Below are 14,638 nucleotides of genomic sequence, written 5' to 3' on the forward strand. Positions count from 1 at the left end.
CTACTTCCTTTACTCTCTCTGTTCTTTCTCTCTGTCACTCCCCATGTCGTACCCTTATTCACTTTTATCCACCCTCTTTCACTCCTTTTTACTTACACTCACTGCTATTTTCTTTCCCTCCGTCACCACTGTTCCTTTTCTCTGGTTCCGTCACTACCTTTCATTCCTCATCCTTTACTCTCCTTCCTTTTACTCTCATCACCCATTCACATTCTCCCGGAACATCTGCTTTAGTTTTCTTCCTCTTTCTTCTCTTCTTTTGCTCCCTTATTCATTTTCCTTTTCTCAGTTACTTCCTCTTATACCTTTTCTCTGTTTTACTATCTATTACAAGGTTCCTCTGTGTTCCTCGCTCTAGCTCTCTTTCTCTTTACACCACTCTCTTTATCCCCATTCCTCATGCTCACTCCTTCATTATTTTTTTTTTATTTTTTTTTTGTTGGTGCGCTGACGGGACGAGCCCCAGTACGCGCACCGGGGCTCTCACTGGGATTCATTTTTAGAAAAACATATCTTTTTAAGCTATAGATATTTGCGAAAAAATAACCTTAGAAATTCACTAAAAAACACATAGGTGTGAGACCCTATAAAAAGTTAAGAATTTAGCAGATAAAAAACCTATGAAATTCACAGAAAAACCATAGGTTTCACACCAGTTATAGTTAGGAATTAGCATTTAAAAAACCTATGAAATTCACTGAAAAAACCATAGGTTTCACACCAGTTATAGTTAGGAATTAGCATTTAAAAAACCTATGAAATTAACTGAAAAAACCATAGGTTTCACACCAGTTTTAGTTAGGAATTAGCATTTAAAAAACCTATTAAATTCACTGAAAAAAACATAGGTTTCACACCAGTTATAGTTACCTGGAAATTTTACTGACATAAAACCATTGAAATTCCCACGTTATAGTTAGTTGGACTCACTATAACTTGCACGTGTAATGCACTGCTGATGACATCACATATTACATCACTCATGACATGGTCAGTGACATCACTCATGACATCACTGATGACACCATCCTTGTGACAGAGTGACTGACCTCCTTTCACTGTAAAGTAACCCTTGAAACACATATTCAAAAATAGAAACTAACATTTTCAAAAAAGTGGATATATATGTACCAGTTACAACAACCAATTCAGTAATTCCACCATTTATATACACATCCACTCATTCACCAACAGTTCTATATGGTCATTCATACATATACTCACTCATCATATGTAGTGAGACACCTATACATCTGTTAACACACCGACAGTCTTCCAAATGTTGCTCACACACATACTCACACATGCAAATAAACTATTGAACATCTATTTTTTGCATATACAGCTATACACACAATACCACCTTACTTCTAAGGAAACTTACACATACTTACTCTCTTAAACAATCACTTATAGAAACACATACTTATTAAAACAAGAACTCTTTCAATCTCTCACTCTCACATATACTCACTTATATACATCAATACTCACATATACTAGATTAAAACATATGTAGTTGTTGATAAAGACACTAGTAAGACAGTCATTCACTTACTAACACCTACATATACACACTCATTCACCCATACAGGTTGGCACATATGCTGTCTTCAAAACACATACAAACAGTGAGTCAGTCATCGATGCATCTATGTGCTAAGTAACACCCCCACCAAATCATACTGACACTTATACTGATACTAAAAAAAAATCTAATAACCCATATACACACACATGTAGCTACTCACCAACCAATGCAGCCACTCATACACAAAGTGATACACTGATACAAACATTTAAATATTTAAACAATACTCGCTAATATATGTATTCACTATGATACACTTAATAAGCCAGTTAACCAATCAATTTTTTTTTTTAAATATCCGTTAAGACACTTATTGAAACATTTATTCTTCCATCGAGCTTTATATATACATATATAAAACATGTTTATTTTTCAGAAAGACACACATTCACTGGATGGTGTCATCAGTGATGTCATGAGTGATGTCACTGACCATGTCATGAGTGATGTAATATGTGATGTCATCAGCAGTGCATTACACGCGCAAGTTATAGAGAGTCCAACTAACTATAACGTGGGAATTTCAATGGTTTTATGTCAGTAAAAATTCCAGGTAACTATAACTGGTGTGAAACCTATGGTTGTTTTCAGTGAATTTAATAGGTTTTTTAAATGCTAATTCCTAACTATAACTGGTGTGAAACCTATATATGCAAGAAGCCTCCTGTGTGTTCGCCTCACTCTTTTGGGGATTCTGGTAATCGACTGATATATATATATATATATATATATATATATATATATATATATATATATATATATATATATCATTCGGTTTATCCACAAGGGAAGGTTTTTTCCTCATGCACTCCCGCTGAACATTTCGTTAATCTAATCCGGGAAACAAAATTGACTTTTTTCAAGAATGTGTGGTCAAAGACCTTTACCAACTCAATACACCATTCACTAAAGACAACCTAACCAGACAAGAACGCCAGGCCCTTAACTCGCTACAACAGGACAATACAATTGAAATCAAAATTGCTGATAAGGGTGGCAACATCGTCATACAGGATAAGGAGGCTTACATGCGGGAAGCTTACTCTCAACTTCAGAACACGGAATACTATGAACGATTGAAAACTAATCCCTTACCGCAATTGAAGGAGGAATTGGATACCAAACTAGATTTATGGCTTTCACAAAAACTATTGGACCCTGATGAACACAAATACTTACAAACCAAGCATCCCAAAATGGCAACGATTTATTTCCTACCCAAAATCCATAAGCATGCCACTAGACCACCAGGCAGACCTATAATCTCTGCCAAAGGGGCATTATTGGAACCCATTGCAAATTACATTGATGTATTTCTATTACCCTATGTAAAAAGCTTAACATCATATATCAAAGATACGGGCGATATGCTCAGAAGACTCCAGGATACCCCATGGCAACCTACCTACAAACTAATAACAATGGATGTAATATCATTATATTCAAACATTGAAAATAAAATTGGCATGGAGGCATGTAAAGCCTTCCTTAAGGACAGAAGCATTCAACTTACAGATCACAATAATATGTTGCTAGACATGATTTCTATGTGCCTGGAGCAAAACATCTTCCTATTTGGAAATGAAATCTTTCGACAAGCAAAAGGCACTGCAATGGGTTTTTCGTTTAGCCCTTCGTATGCCTGTTTAACGATGGGACAATGGGAAAAGACATGGACATGGCGATCAGAAAATGACCAAGCAGTTCAAAAAACCATAGCATGGTTACGATATATTGACGATTTGCTATTGATATGGGAAGGAACAAATGAGGAATTTGAAAACTACTTCAGAATCTTGAACAACTCGAATTTTGGTCTGCATTTCACGTACACGATCAGTGAATCCAGGGTCGTGTTTCTTGACACGGAAATCTTTGTCAAAGATAATGTACTACACACAACGTTACACCGCAAAAGTACAGCAACAAATGCGGTGCTACATGCACAAAGTTTTCATCAATCTAGCTTGTTACAAAACATTCCGTATGGAGAGTTCCTCCGGATCAAGAGAATATGTTCAAATGACAATGACTGCCAAAAACATCAAGAATTAGCAAAAACCAGATTCTTAAAAAGAAAATACAATCCGACATGGATACAAATTGCCTCAAACCGCTCCACAATGATCAACAGAAGTGAGCTATTAAAAGATAAACAAAAACCAACAGAAGCTGAACCAGAAAAGATACGATTCATCACCACGCATTCTACAGCCAACCGATCCATCACAAGGATTCTCAAAAAAAACTGGCACATTCTTCACATGGACTCAACAGTGTCTCAAATTGTTGGTGATCATCCCAATGTAACTTACCGAAGGGCAAAAAATCTAAAAGACAAATTAATACACAGCCACTTTCAAGAGACCAAAAAACCAGAAGCCTGGAGAAGACCAAAAGGCTTTTTTAAATGCTCAGGATGCAAAGTATGCTGCATCGCAAAAACGACCAAAGAAATAAAAATGGCCAACAAAAAACATGGCAAATTGAACAACTAATCAACTGCAAAACTCAATTTGTGATATACGCCCTGGAATGTCCATGCTCCCTCAAATACATTGGAAGCACCAAAAAAGAACTTAAACTGAGAATTTTAGAACATGTCCGTGCAACTGTCAACTGCGATCGCAGCAACGCCATGGCCAGACACATGGAAAAAGAACACAAGGGCGATTGGAAGTCCCTAGTCTTTTATGGAATCGAAAGCGTTGGACCGAATCGGAGAGGTGGAGATCGTGAACTGGTATTGAGGCAAAAGGAGTCCAAACATATCATGAACTTTCGGACCCTCAGCCCATTTGGGCATAATCAGGATGAAGAACTGCATTGCCACCTGTAAAGCAAATTTGATTCAATGATCAGACTGAAAGTGATGCTGACTCTAACTTTTTAACTCCTTGAACCCACATGTAATTTGTTGTTTATTGTTGTTTATTTAGGACCTAAATACATGTAGTTGCAAATCCTTTCTAAGCAGGAGTGTATGCAGTAATACACACAATAGCTTGTTTGCCCACTGGAGGGCTCAATGGTGCCTGAACATGCATAATCAATAATTCAATTGTTTGCACCCCAAAATTAAAATTACTTTTTGTGGTATAAAATCGTCCACCCACTAGAGGGTTCCAAGATATTACAAATGATTTAAATAACCTCGTGAGTAATATTGACAAGCCTGTCAGATGTCAGCGCTAATTCATGCTTTTTTGAAAAGATGTGTTTAATTGTTGATTAATTCATTTAAAACTACATGTCCCAGAAACACTATAGTGCAAACAGGAAGTGATGTAATGCCATAGTGTATACCCCTTTTCACTTTTGTTAATTTAACCCAAACTAGTACCACAAGATACTAACCTGTGAGCAAGGTCTCCGTAGAGACCGAAACGCGTTAGGTTTTGCTGGATGCTGTAGAAAGAATAAAGAAGAAATTTGCGAATTCAACTCAAACCCGGTGTGGTTTCCTGATTTTCAATACACGGGAGTGCATGAGGAAAAAACCTTCCCTTGTGGATAAACCGAATGATTTAAACGCAGCGGGTCCTGCTGCGCCTCGCGTGCACCGCCGCAGAGCGCCTGAGAGCCTCCGCATCTGGGCCAGACGGAATCGATATATATATATATATATATATGTATATATGTATATATATACATATATATATGAAATCCACAATCCTGCAGGGACGAGGGCTCAACGAACTCCAGCGCAAAGAACAGGTACAGACCACAATGAAGAGTGCAAAAAGTGAAGCTTTATTCCAAAAAAATGGGCAGCAGCATGATGCGTTTCGTCCGGCATACCGGACTTGATCACATAATCTACCCAGAGACACAGGTGGTTTAAATAGTCTATAAAGCACAGGTAACTCCACCTATTAACTTTCATAGACAGTGAAAACATACTTCATTGTATCAATACATATCAGTTTACTGAGAGCTGTCTAAGTTTGTAAAACTTATTTAACAACATAATTTAAGTGAAAAAAAAATATTGCGCTATTTTATGGCAACATTTAAATTTATAATGGTTATAGAGGGCAAGTGCCCATAATCTATAAAAATGAGTATGATCACATAATATCGTCTTTAGTACGGTGCGTGAGTGTGCTAGATTATATTTAAAAAAAACACCCACAAAACGTGAATAAGTGCTAGTGAAAGAAAGTGCTAAGCAATTTGTTAAAAGTTAACGACCAGTATTAATTAAGATGTAAACAGTAATGGCAGCAGACAGATAAAGTGAAAAGTGCTTAACAGTGCAACTGTGCTAAATTAGACCGGTAGTCTCAATATGTTCAGCAGCTTACAGATCAATTATTAAATCCTGGTCAAATAATAAATATAACAACAATAATGATTTCAAGAAGAATTTCATATATATTCATGTATCAAAATTCAGTGATAGTCAGATATTATATCCTCAACGCATTCCAAAAATTTTGGTAAAACCATAAAAACAGTAAAACCTGAATTTCATAAATAATGCTAAAACAAGGTATTTTAAAAAAGCTAGAATATTAAAAAAATTATTAAACAACCATTGCAGATATGAGGAAAGATTAAAAATAGACATTTACACTAATTATGAATATATGTGCCCAGCTATATTTAATATTCATTATTGAAATTAATAGATTTACAAGAAATTGTGAAGGTCCTCCCCCATGTTGAGGCCATTCGGGATTTTACTATTGAGTAGCACTATATAATGGCTTTCCAACTGTCAAAGTCTTTTCTCCCTATCTCCTCCTCTCTTGGATAAGGGAACTGCGTCTATAACAAAATACTTCAAATCATTCAAATTGTTATTGTGTACTAATTTGAAGTGACGCGCGACAGGATAGCTTGGGTCGGAGTTGACTATTGCAAGTAAATGTTGTAAAATGCGGTTAAAAACTTGTAACTTGGTACTCCCAATATATTGGAGACCACAAGTACATCGTAAAACGTAAACCGCATGATCTGTTTTACAGGTGTAAAAGTTGTTAATCTTGCTAATAGTCAGTGATGTCATTTGAGATGTCATCAGTGATGTCATCAGTGATGTCACTGACCATGTCATGAATGATGTAATATGTGACATCATCAGCAGTGGATTGCGGGTGCGCGATATATAGTTAGTGCAACTAACTATATAAGCGAATTTCAATGGTTTTGTGTGAGTAAAATAAGGTTTTGTAAATGCTAATCCCTAAGTATATATGGTCTATAACCTATGGTTTTTTCAGTGAATTTTCAAGATTTTGTAAATGCTAATTCCTAACTATATATGGTCTATAACCTATGGTTTTTTCAGTGAATTTCAATGGTTTTTTAATAGCAAATATCAAAAGCTGTAAAATGTATTCTTCTTTTAAATGAAAAATATATTTTATATGTTTTTAATATAATTTTTTTATGCATCTGCCAAACCCTGACCTCTTAATAGTGCACTGTGGTGGAAATGATTTTGGGACAATGACTGGGGTTAGTCTGGAAATGCTTTTAAAGGACACCTTTCATCAATTGATGACACTTTTTCCTCAAACTGCCTTGGTATATTCCAATATATGCCAAAAACAGAAATGGAACTGTTCCAACCAATTTTGTCCACAATTTGAGAAAGCACGGAAACATGTGAATAAATCTGTTTCTGCTTACATGAGAGACTTTAGAATGGGTTCAATATACAACAATAACTTGCGTTACAACATGCAAGAAATCTACAGAGGAGATGGTGTGCACTTCTCAGATGAGGTGAATAGAATTTTCCTCCTGAATTTAAGACTGTACATTGGAACCTACTTGTAGGTACCTAAATCAGCCACAGAACCCAATAGCTCTTTTCAGAGCTACCCTGCCTCTGATCATTCAAAACGTTTATCTTTTTCTAACTTTTTTCACTATTTTTCACCTAGTTACGCTCCCCGGTTCGCTTACCGGTGCGCGTACCGGGCGCTCCCCGCACAATTTATTTTTTTGTGCCTATATGAGCGTCCTAAGCCCCTCTCAGAAAACCTAGAGGGTCAGAAAGTGTCTACCGTGCCCCCTTCTACCCATTCCGAACATTGTTTCCTCTCCCTCTTTTTTATTTAAATTTGTTTTTATTGTTGCATCAAAGTATATCAGTACAGTGTAAATAATCCGCTGACGTGGCCTCAACATGCAGCCACGAACAGCTAGGCGTGCAACGTTTTTTTGTTTTATATAACTGGTACAAATATACATTTCCTCAGTTAATCAGTACAGATCGTGCAAATATGTCTGCAGGCTGGGAGACAGTGGACCTGCGTCGCCAAGAGGACGATGAATAATGACAGGCATGCAAGTTCCCGCCACAATAGCGTAGGATCGGGGTCTGTACTGTCCATATGACGGTGCTACCAGTGAACAGGGGGGGACAAAACTGTGGGAAGGAAGCATGTGGGCGCTAGCAGGGTCTAAGCAGGGGGATACTGGCGACGGGTGTCGGGGGGGGGCACGGAGACATACAGTCTGTGCTCCAAAATGGGGGGGGGGGGAAGAGAGGATTGGCAGGGGGTGGATACACCCCGCGCAGGCGAGTAACGAGATGGGCGATATGACATATGAGAATTTGATCAGGATGCAGGGGGTACCGGGAATCGATCCTGGGATGGCTTACACCAGGTAGAGGCTACTGGCCCTCTCGGGCGGGGGGGGGGGGAATAGGTGGGTCTCCTGCATGCGTGGACTGCCGGAAGCTGTGGAGTAGCATGGCCCATTCCATGGATATGGGAATTTTACGCGCGCCTCTGGCTTCTTCTTCTCTAAGAGCATCCTCCTCCGCCGCCGCCCACTTACCAACCGCCCCCTTCCATTGTGCTATAGGGGGGCCCTCCGGGGATCGCCAGCGCATGGTTATGCATCTGTTCGCCAACAGGAGCGCTAAGGACACGAAACGTCTATGCACCGGTTCTTGCTTAGAGACATGGAAGATGACCAGTGCGCTGGACTCCAAGGTGGCGAGTGTAGTGAGACCTGTGATTTCCGACAGTGTGTCGTGTACCGCCCGCCAAAAGGGATGAAGGTTGGGACAACTCCAAAACATGTGACGAAAATCTGCGGCAGGGGAGCAGCATCTGGGGCATAGGAATGGTGTGGAGGGATAGAACTTCTGCAATCGCGCTGGGGTGAGGTATGCCCTGTGTAGTATATAGTATTGGATGTTTTTGAAGCGGGCGTTCCTAGAGACGCGTTTTGGGGCCTCAAGTGCTTTAGTCCACCCTGAGTCGTGTAGAGCGCGACCTATGTCCTCCTCCCATGTAGCACGTAAGGTCATCAGGGGAGCGTGTGAGAGTTCCCGGATGGATTTATATAGCCAGGTGACTAGGTGGCGTCCCACCCCCATATGCAGGATAGCATGTATTACTGGATGCGTGTCTGGCTCGCCGGTTCGGAGATTAAAATGGGGCCGGTATCCATTGAGCAGCTGCCTATATCTGAGGAATTGGCCCGGGGGGAGCCCGTATTCAGCGACCAGGTGGTCGAGTGGTTTCAACTGACCCTCCTCAAAGAGCGATTCCAGATCCGTGATGCCACATTGGGACCATTCGGTGAACAGTGGAGCCGTGAAGTAGGAGTCCTGCCTGGGGCTGCCTATCAATGGTAGCAGCGGGGAGTACGGGGGTCTACTGGGGGACAACCGGTGGATGGGGGTATGTGCGCCGTGGCTTGTTGCCCGGGAGGAGAAGACGGGTGAGTTCCAGGGTCGCGATTCTGCCGGTCGAGGTAACAGTCTCCTGAGGGTAACGGTCCGCCGTCCAGTAGGATAGCCATTGGAGCTGTGCCGCGAGGAAATATGACTCGAAGGATGGAGCCCCGAGCCCCCCCTGCGTCGTGGGGAGTTGGAGGGTCTTCAGGGCGACCCTGTGTCGGCCTGCGCCCCAAATAAGGGTCCCTAAGAGGGAGTCAACGTCGCGGAAGAAGGACCTGGGTGGTATCACCGGTAGATTTGTGAAGTGGTAAAGGAGTCGGGGAAGCATCACCATTTTAGCTAGGGCTATCCGCCGTATTGGGGCCAACGGGAGTTTATTCCAGAAAGCGACAGTCGGGCGCAGACTAGCGAGTACCCTGCAGTAATTACCCTCAAAAATGTCTGTTGGAGAATGGTACAAGTGGACACCGAGGTACCGGGGAGCCTCCGCGGACCATGAGAGTTTATGCGGTCCGAGCTCGACTTCCCGGGGGGGCAGGCCCGGGTGTAAGGGGTAGACTGTGGACTTGTCCCAGTTCACCTGTAGTCCCGAGGCGTCTGCAAACTCCGCCAGCGTTGCCCCAATGGGGGCTAGGTCCGTTTCAATGTCTCGGACATATATGAGAAGATCGTCCGCGTACATGGATACGCAATGGGTGCCGTCTGCAAGCGGTATGCCCCAGTCCACACCCTCCAGGCGCAGCCGAACCGCCAGCGGCTCGACCGCCAGCGCGAATAAGAGAGGCGACAGGGGGCACCCTTGTCTTGTGCCTCGCCGAACTCCAAACGCCGGTGAGATACGTCTCCCGATACGAACTCGGGTGGTTAGATCGGTGTACAGGAGGCGTGTGTACGCCATGAGCGTCGGGCCGATATTGAGGCGCCGCAGGACTGAGAACAGATAGGGCCAGGTGATGGGGTCAAACGCCTTCTCCAGGTCCATAATGAGGCAGGCGGCGCAGGGAAATCTGTCACACACTTGATCTTGAATATGTAAGACTCGGCAGAGGTTCTGGTAGGTGTTCCTCCCTGGAACGAAGCCGCATTGGTCGGGGTGGACTAGTGGGCGTATGACCTGTGCATATCGATCAGCTAGAATCTTCCCTAGGATCTTACAGTCAGCCGACAGGAGCGTGATGGGCCGATATGACCCCATGTGGAGTGGATCTCTGTGGGGTTTGGGAAAGGTGACAATCACGGATTCCCGCAGTGACTGGGGTAACCTCCCTAGATGAAGAGACGCCCGAACATCCGTGACAGACGGGGGACCACTAGGGGAGAGAATGTCGAGTAGTATTCTAGTGGGAAGCCGTCCAGTCCCGGCGCTTTATTCCGAGACATTGGCACGTATCGCCTGGGTGATGTCAGAGGGAATTATCTTGGCGTCAAGTGTGCGCTTGTCATCATTCGATATTGTGGGCAACGTCAGCGGGTCTAAAAAGTGATCCACAGAAAACGGGGATTATTGGGCCGGGGTCCCGTATACTTTTGCATAGTGGCGCTGGAATGCCAGGAGGATCTCGGCCTGTGAGCGCACTAGTACACCTTCCGGGTTGATAATATCCGTGATTGGCTTGATTTCGGTGTCCTGTCTCGCCGTCCAGGCCAGTAGCGCCCCAGTTTTGTCTCTGTCCTTGTGTACCCTAGAGGCGTAAGCCCTAAAATTGTATTTTCGGAGGTCAGCGCAGGCAGTCTGATACTCCGTCTTAGCCTCGGCCGTGAGCACGGCGTGTTCCTCCGAGTCGTCAGGCCGTTTAGTGAGTGCGGCCAGAGCTTGCTCTGAGGTTAAGAGCGTCCGCTCCAAGGTGCGGCGGACCCCTACTACCTGTTTGATGCATTCTCCCCTTGCCACCACTTTAAACGCGTCCCACTCTACCAGTACCGATGATGCCGTGTTCACGTTGTGTGTGAAGTAATCTTGTATGCTGGTTTTGTGTGCGTCTCTGAAAACTGGATCTGATAGGCAGTCCCTAGGGAGGCGCCAGGTGGGGACCGGTGGGTGCGGGGGGCGCCAGGTCAGACGAATGATGTGGGCGTCATGATCTGAGAGGATCCGACCTAGGTAGTCTGTAGATGTTATCCTAGTGAGGATTGGTGCAGAGCAGAGGAAACAGTCTAGGCGGACTCGGAGGTTGAGTGGAATCGAGTGGAAGGAGTAAATGCGAGCCAGTGGGTGTAGGTGTCGCCATGCGTCAGTGAGCGCTCAATGCGTGGTCCATGCCCTGAAGAGTTCTGCCTGTCGGGGGGCCGGGGAGTGTGAGGGGGGAGGATGCGAGCGGTCCAGGGTGGGGTCCAGTGTGCAGTTAAAGTCGTCTCCCAGCACCCACGGAACTGTAGTGAACTGGGCCAAAACGCCCTGAGGTGATCCCAGAATTTATCCTGATCCGTGTTAGGGGTGTAAATGCTGCCAAGGAGTACTCCCTGTCCATCAAGTATTCCCTCCAGAAGCGCATACCTGCCCTCTCTATCTACCACCCGCCGGAGCACCCGGAAGGGAGTACCTGGTCTTACCCAGATTAACGCGCCGCTCGCAAACGCTGAATATTGTGTGGCACAGAAGATCCCTCGCCATTTGACCTGCAAACGAGTGAGTTCAGTAGCGTTAATGTGTGTCTCCTGCAGAAATGCTATACTGGCTGACATACGCTTAATGTAGGAGTATACAGAGTAGCGCTTACTGGGCGTGTGTAGGCCCCGTACGTTTAGTGTAAGGATATTAATGTCTGAGCGTGGGACTGCCATTCCTAGGGTGACGTGGTTGGGATAGGGGCCCCCCTACAGCTCCCGTGGGCCGCCCGTGTGTATGTGTCACATGTGCTCCTGCGCGCCAAGCTTCCACAATCGTGGGGGGGGGACTAAGGGGATTAACAACAAGTAGAACCTTGGGTGGGTAACAGTCCCAATACTGAGGATACGTCACCGGGGGTGTCATATCCAAACTAGTGTCCCACTAGGGGAGAAATACAACAGATATCTGCGGGGGTGGCAGCGTGTGTCGCTCCTGGGCCTGTGCGCGGGTCGGGCTCTAGCAGGAGAAATGTCTATCGCTCGCTAGCGCATACATTCATCTGGGAAAGCAGTCTAGGCTCCTAGACGTCGCGCAATACAGTAGGCAACCATGAGAAGGATATAGCAGTTGACAGTTCAACCTTCACGAAGAGGTGGTAGGCTGGCTGACCAGGGCAGCGTCCAGTGTGAGTGCCACAACGAGGGGGGAAGAGATTGGGACAAATCCCGACATTGTCCCATCACTGTCTCGGTCTTTCTCAGGGGTGAACAGGTGCGGCTGACCCTCCATGTCCGAAGCCGGGGGTGATGTGTGCAGTTCGGTCACCGCCCGTAAGGCGTCTCGTCGCTCCTGCATGATTTGCGTGAGGTCGGGTGAGCCCGTGGGGGAGGATGCCTGGCTCTTGGGGCGGCCTGATCGGGCGCGGCTCGCGCCCCATCTTCTGGATCGTCTGGAGTCGTTGTTGCGTGTCCTCTGGGGTCCGGGTTTAGGGATCAGCGGGCAGTGAAATTCAGTCCAATCCTGTGCGTCCGCCGCCGTATTGAAGAAGAGGGCTTTCCCTTTGTGGATCACTTTAAGGCGGGCCGGGAACAGCAAGGAATATTGAAGATCGTTTGCGCGGAGGCACCTCTTGACTTCCAGAAATGTGGATTGTTGCTGTTGGACCTCTCGGGCATAGTCCGGGAACACCATGACGTGTTCGTCTTCCACCTGCAGGGGACCCGCCGTCCGGGCCGCACGGAGCACCGCGTCCCGGTCTCGGAAGTGCAGGAATTTAGCTAGCATGGGTCGTGGAGGAAGGCCGGGCTTGGGTGCCCGGGCCGGGACCCTGTGGGCCCTCTCGATGGAGAAGTATGGCGACCGTTCGCAGTCCGGGGTGAACGATTTAGTCCAGGATTCCATGTAGGTCAGAGGGTCCGATTTTTCAATCCCCTCCGGCAGGCCCAAGACGCGGATGTTACATCGTCTCGAGCGCCCCTCTAAATCCACTGTGCGCTCCTCTAGGGCCGCCACGCCGCGCAGGACCTCCTGGATGTCCGCCTCCTGCGACTTCACAGCGGGTTGTAACTCGGTCACGATCCGCTCTCCCTCTTTCACCCTGTCCGCCAACTTATGGTATTCATCACGGATTAAGCTAATGTCCGTCGTCAGGGTGCCCAATCTCTCTTCCATCGAAAGGCGAGACATTTCGATTGCCGCCAACACCTGATCCAACTTCGCCGATAGCGTAGGGTCGGTTTGCGACGCATTGGCTTGCGTCCACGTCCTTGTGTGTGGCATCTTCTCGATGGTCGTTTCAGGGACAGCCGTCACCTGAGAGGCCTTCGGTTTCCCCATGGGTGCTGTCAATAGGGCCCCCGGATCGTTGTGTGCCTCGGGAGCGGCAGGCCGTCGTCTCACAGTGTCGCCGGGTAGGTGGCAGCTCAGTGCCGATCTGCTCCCTTAGTCCCCCCCGGCTCCAGGGCGGGGTCCGTTTCACTCCGGGGAACCCCCACCAGGGGTGTCAGAGGTGGTTTGCAGCCGCCGGGGCCGGTAGGGCCGATTGCAGGGGGTCGTGTGGGCGTCCTCTCTCCCCGGGGGGTGTGGCACAGTATCGGTGCCGATCGGCAGGGTCAAAGGCCGGGTGGTGTGGACCAGGGGGTTCCGGGGCAGCGGACGTCCACCGGTACCGCCTCAAGTTCGAGGGGGGCACTCCTACCGCCGGGGCGAGGTTCGCGCTGTTCTTGGTGTCAGGCCTCCGTGGGCGCCATCTTAGGGTCAGGCACCCGGGTCCACCGGGCAGTTCGTGGTGGTGAGCGCGTTCTGGTTCCCCCGGTCAGGTGGCGACGTACACTATGTCCTCCCACGGGGCCCGGAAGAAGGAGGGGGCCACCGGGGTGCTGGCGCTGAGATCCTCGGGGGAGAGATCAGCACTCACCGCCCTCGGTGGAAGGTTGCGGGCTTCTGGAGGGCCCAGCCCCGCACAGGCGCCGCGTTCGTCGGCTCCCCGCAGTCCGCGGTGACAGGTTGGCCGAAGCTGGAGGTTGATCAGGATCCCGGCGGGATGATAGCTACGGTGCAGCGGAGTCCCGGCGCGGCGGCCGCCATCTTGCGTGCCAGGGTGCTGTAACGAAGGAAGACGCTGTCCGGTGCGCACCCCCGTGGGCCGGTCCCACCGCTTCCCCAGGTCTCTCCGCAGCTGTCGGCTGGCCGCGTCCTCCAGGGCCGTCGCTCAGGGAGCCGGCATCTCGGTGGCGTGTACGCCCGCAGGACGGAGCTGCGCCCGCCATTTTCAGACTCGGCGCCGCTCGGCTCCGGCGAAAGACAGTTCGGCTCGCGCCGTCCGCCAGCAGCAGTCCCAGGTCAC

The sequence above is a fragment of the Lissotriton vulgaris genome, chromosome 3_1, assembly GCF_964263255.1.
Source record: "Lissotriton vulgaris chromosome 3_1, aLisVul1.2, whole genome shotgun sequence".
In the NCBI taxonomy this organism is placed as follows: Eukaryota; Metazoa; Chordata; class Amphibia; order Caudata; family Salamandridae; genus Lissotriton; species Lissotriton vulgaris.